The sequence below is a fragment of the Halyomorpha halys genome, unplaced genomic scaffold (assembly GCF_000696795.3).
Source record: "Halyomorpha halys isolate HHAL.00 unplaced genomic scaffold, Hhal_1.1 Scaffold595.1, whole genome shotgun sequence".
Classification (NCBI taxonomy): Eukaryota; Metazoa; Arthropoda; class Insecta; order Hemiptera; family Pentatomidae; genus Halyomorpha; species Halyomorpha halys.
This window is the reverse complement of record NW_027112496.1, coordinates 824,672-830,346: the sequence shown is the minus strand read 5'-3', so window position 1 is coordinate 830,346 and position 5,675 is coordinate 824,672. Positions and strand designations below refer to the sequence as shown.

Here is a 5,675-nt window from a genome sequence, read left to right as displayed (position 1 = left end):
ATCTCATTCGCTGGTTGTAAAAATACTTTTACAGTTGTGAATAAACTTAATAAAGTAAAAAAAAAAAAAAAGGATATATAAAAGAAAAATCTGCTAGCTGATTGTTTAATGTACTTAGATGAACACAAACAGAATAATTTAATTTTTTACCACTCATTATTTTTTTTTTCTACTAAAACTTACTTTAACATTAATTCGTCCAAGGAGATATAACTCTATCCAAAAAAGTATTACCTGTGATAACTATATTTAATTTTTTTTTAAATTTTACAATCTGACCCGGTGGAAAACATTATTTTAAGTTTTTAAAAATCTTAATATTTTCAACTAAATGATTTTCTGCTTGGCAATTTTATAAAGGTTTTTATTTATTTATATTCATCTCTAAAATATTATTCGGTTCTTTTCAAAATTAAAATCGAACTTAGATCTAACTAAATAATCCTCATTCAAAGGTGTAGGTATATAAACCATGAGCAACTATGGCTATCTATAGCTCTCCAGTAAATATGAAATTATTCTTTACGTAAAGACTACTTTAAGTGTCGGACCACACAAATATACTTTGGACCAACAGAAGCTTTTTCCAGCGGCATTGGAGAATTATTTCCATATTCTGACAAACTGCCCCGCGTATCATGAGAATCGAATTTGACACATGCCGAAACTAAGCAATATTAATCAAAATCAGTTGTATGACTTTCTGCCTGTACCCTCAGGATTGGATCTTAAACTTCTTTTTATATAGGTAACGCAAAACCTTTTGCTTAGAGCTGGATACCTATCGTCCCAATAGGATGTATAGTTTTTTTATATTATTTGATACAAAATGACGTTTTTATTTTATTGTTTTATCCTGATAATGTAGATAGCCCAGATTGAGTATATTGATTGTTATTGGCTTATACAAATGATCTTTAACTCACTATTTTTGTAAAATTACTACAATTGATTATTAAGTTTATGTATTTAACAGGATAAATCTATTTGTACGGGGGTTGCCCCATAAACAAATGAACAATTTATTATTATTATTCGGTTTTTCTCGCTATAGCGGGTTGAATACCTGAGGTGGGGGACCTAGAAGTCCAACCACCTTCATATTTTGTTTATTTGTTTATTTTATCTTTTCAAATACTTAAACCCTTTCGCACTATACGTGGTGTGTCTAAGAGAACCGACTGTTGAGGCTCTCTTAGTACATCAACAGGCACTCCCTTAGCATTCACGCCTACAACTGTCGATTTTGGTACGACGCCATTGGTGGATATTATGATTGGAGTTGTGGTAACTCCCTCCGAATGATACAGTTCCTTCAATTCAATCACCAATTTCTGATTTTTTCTTAGTTTTTCTCCCACAGTAGAGCTTATATTATTATCGTTTGGGATTCCGACATCAATATGTTCCGCTTTCTGTTTTCTTAGATCAATAAGGAGGATGTCTGGTTTATTATGGCGTACTGTATGATCTGTAATTATTGATTCATCCCAATAGAGCTTGAGAGGACCTTTTTGGAGGAGTCTATTTGGGTGGTACTTGTAGTATGGGCTCTTATTTTCAATTAAGTTGTACTTTATCGCCAGTTCCTGATGCAAAATTTTGGCCACATTGTTGTGCCTCAGTAAATATTCAATACCAGCCAACACTCCACATCCACCAATGATATGTTGGATTGATTCCAGCGCTACCGAGCATAATCGACACTTATCGGACGCTGTTGCGTCTTTTAGCACATGCTTCCTATATGATCTGAGGCAATAACCTGATCTTGAATTGCGACCACGAATCCCCCTGTCTCGGAGAATAGCCTTCCTGCTTTTAGCCATTCGACTGATCTTTCTTTGTCAATGGAGGCTTCGTTCAGTTGGCTGTAAAATCTCCCATGCAGAGACTTGCTTTTCCATTCCGCCAGTCGTTCTTTTTCTGAAAAAATGTTCGGTTCATCTGCTTTGCTCAAGTTCAGTGCATTCAGACCATTATTCATTGTAACGATTGCCTGATAAATACTAGTGATTTTTGAATGGAAATATTGACGTAGGGGTAATTCTTGCTTGCGGCACGCTTCTTCAACATTTATGAGTCCTCGTCCTCCTTCTTTCCTGAATAAATAAAGCCTGGATTTGGATGATATGGGATGGTGGGTTCACTCGTGCGTAAGTGTAGTTCTTTCAATAATAATAATAATTATTATTATTGTAATTAATTACCTTTCAAATTGATTCAAATATCATTTATCAAAATTAAAATTTATTTCTTAATTTATTTATTACAACTGTTTTAAAAATATATAACATAGGTAAATGTGATGTTAGTAATACAGACATGTGGAGAATCTACCCTTTGATAGAACTTCAATTAAGTAAAAATTAAATAGACGATTGCCGCCTAAAAATGAACCTTTGACCTCAGTCGTGTGATATTTTGTAGTTTATATTGCAAGTTAGCTACATAGGTTCCAAGTTTTATCTCTTTTATCAAAAATAGTTTATAGTGATTTTTTTTATTTAATTCTTAACAAGACTATAGCATTAATTGGATTACAAATTATATTAAACCGAACTAACAACCGAACTACAAAGTAGTACAAGCAATTTAAGAATATAAAACAATAAGAAGTTGTCTTAAAAAATATCTTTTTAAGCAAAATGTTATAGTGTAATACCTTCTTTAGTAGACATTTAAAAACAAAGAATCACACAAAAATTAAAAAAAGAAAATGAATACAGCAATAATATTCAATGTTGTTAAAGGATCTGAGATGTATCTTGAACAATAATAAATCTTATATCATACAAAATATATCATCACACCGTTATCTTCATAAAAGGAAATATTAAACAAACTTTCAGCATATATTATACAGTCAATTATCTTTTCTGCTTTTTTTCATTTCTGAATATGTCTACTTGTTGTTGTTATCTGGGCTTTAGGGTGTAAAAACCCTGAGGTCATCAACGCCCATGTTTCGCGCTTTATAATTCTATTTGACTCTATTTTTCTCTTTAAATAATTACGAAAAAAAAATTAAATAATTACTTCTTTTGATATTTTTTATTCTGGTTTAAATCTTATTCAAAAGGCCATTCCTTTTTATGAAGATTATGATCATTTTCACGTTCTTCTGGTCATCATTCAGAGCATCCGATACACTCGGTCCTACTCCCAATCTACTCAAGTTCCCAGAATAAAAATGACATTTCTCAAATATGTGACTGATCGTAAGTACACTGTTGCATTATTGACATTTTGGCGGACTGCTTACTGATCAGATATCTATGAGTTAAAGTCGTATGACCTATTCTCAATCTGGCAATAGCTATCTCCTCCCTGCGATTGGAACGGTTCGATGTGGTCCATGGTTTAGTGTTGTTTTTTTTTAATAGTTTTTAATTTGCTTGGCGGGCTTTCATCCCACATGGCTTGCCAACTTGATGATATTTCATTTTTCATCGGAAGACATTTCTTGGGGTATCAGAATGGCCGCGCCCTGACCTGGAAGAGCAAGTGCTTGTTTAAATGCAATGTCCGCCAGTCCATTTCCAGCGATCCACACGTGACCCGGCACCCATATAAAGAAAACAGTTTTTCCCAAGTTTTCGAGCATGTTGGTATAATTGTGAATTTTTATGATTGCCGGGTGTTTCGGGTAAATGATCTTCATGGCTTTTAGTGAACTTAAAGAGTCGGTATGATAACTATGTTAGTATTCGTTATTGTCATGGAGAAGTGGAGTGCTGAGGCTATTGCTTGTAAGTCAGCTGTATATACACTGCATAATTTATGCAGTTTTATTTTATGGGTTGAGTTGTTTGTGATGAAAGAGGATGCTGTAGATTCGTCAGATTTTGATCCATCAGTAGATATAAAAAGAGGATCAGGAATATTGTGGCAAAGACGTGAAAACATAGTTCTATATTCAATAGGGGACGTATTACTTGTGGGAAATCGGGATAATTGGAGCATTGTATTTGGTAGCCAGTGTATCCATGGAGGATTGATGACTTCCGGGATGTACAGAAGTATTTCTTTTAAGAACTCAATAGCGGTATGTTCTTTCTGCCAACGGGAATGTTGAATTTATTTTATTTCTAAAAAAAAATTGAATATTTAGGTTTGAAAATGTATTTATGCGTAGGGTGATCGTTTTGAGGGTATAATTTTGAAATATAGTTTAGTTTTCCTTCTGAATAAAAGAGGAGGTAGTCCAGCTTCAGAACACAGACTAAGAATTGGGTTGGTCGAAAAGCGCCGGTTGCGATACGTATCCCTGTATGATGAACTGCATATAGTCTGGCAAGGATTCGGTGTCTGGCAGAGCCGTAAATGAAACATCCATAGTCCATCTTCGAGCATATCAGAGTCTGGTATAGTTTGATAAGTGTGTGTCTGTCTGAGCCCCATGAGATGCCGCTAAGAAACCGTAATATATTTAATTTTTTTTATTGCAATGGATTTTAATGTTGAGATGTGCGTTTCCCAATTTAGTTTCCGATCAAATATTATCCCCAGGAATCTGTGGTTATTTGTGTAGGGTATCAAAGAACCGCCTAAATATAGTTCAGGAGATATGTCTACTTAAGTTATCTCAACAGGAAAAAGATTATATAAATATGAATATGTCTACTTAAGTTATCTTAAAAGGAAAAAGATTATATATATATTCTTAGTTTTATCGATAAGATTTTTAATTTCAATTTTTTTCATCTTGATGGAAAACAAAGTTTTTATCAGTGACAATAGTAAGATAACACATTGGTAAATTTTTTAAATGATGTTATTAATCAAAAAGTGAAAGGACATTTACGATTAACCAAACCTTGCTTGACTTCAAAATATATATGTCAATGCCAATTTAATGACTTTGTAAATGTTTTTAAATATATATAGCAGTCAGCAAGCACAAAGTACCGCTGTAACCCGCCAGGGGCCAGCACTACAAGCGTCACAGAACCTAAGCAATTGTATATAATGTTATTATTATAAAAATACGATCTCTTGTACAAATGTATATATGATAATATGTAATGTGTAAGAATTTTAAATAAATAAAAATTAGGAGGTAAGAAAAAAAAAAAAAAAAAACCGTTAAATACGGTGAAATTTCAAAAAGGTTGTATTATATCGAGCCATCCCTTAGTATGGAGCGCAGCTCCAGTAAAAGGGCAAAAGTCAACAAATTGTATATATATGTACTGTATAGTACATATGTTTATATTTTGTAATTGTTTTATGAATAAAACGGATGTGAGACAAATAAAAAAAATTTGTTAAATTAAGCCTTTTACCAAGTCTTGTCATAGCTCTGGTGGCTTACACTCTACTTGAGATAGAGAAATACATTGCTAATCCATTTTCACAAGAGTAGGTTTTTAGCATGCTCACCTTAGACGATGGCCTTTCTCCTCTCCTTTACTACAACAATCTTAGTCCGTCCGCTTCATCTCGGCAACTAAGACTGTAACCCAATCCTTAACAGTTACAATCGTCCGTTCGCTTCATCTCGGCAACTAGAGCTGCACTTAGCCTTATCAGCTTACTGCTCCGTCCGCTTCATCTCGGCAAGTAGTAAGCTGGCTCCTATCATGACAGTTCTAGTCCGTCCGCTTCATCTCGGCAACCAGTGTAATTCCCGTCTCTCCCCGGCTCTAGTCCGTCCGCTTCATCTCGGCAAC

The 5,675-nt window shown here is 33.9% G+C and overlaps 1 protein-coding gene across 2 annotated transcripts in view; it reads right to left on the bottom strand.

The window, feature by feature from the left end:
• Positions 1-5,664, bottom strand: part of LOC106684609 (H(+)/Cl(-) exchange transporter 7) — a 54,561-nt gene extending 48,897 nt beyond the window's left edge. The window contains exon 1 of one of the 2 annotated variants that reach the window (XM_067050343.1): positions 5,386-5,664. The gene's annotated coding sequence lies outside the window, so the exon portion shown is untranslated. The remainder of the gene's footprint in view (positions 1-5,385) is intronic. The other variant, XM_067050342.1, reaches the window with a different exon arrangement.
• Between the last annotated feature and the right edge of the window lie 11 nt (positions 5,665-5,675).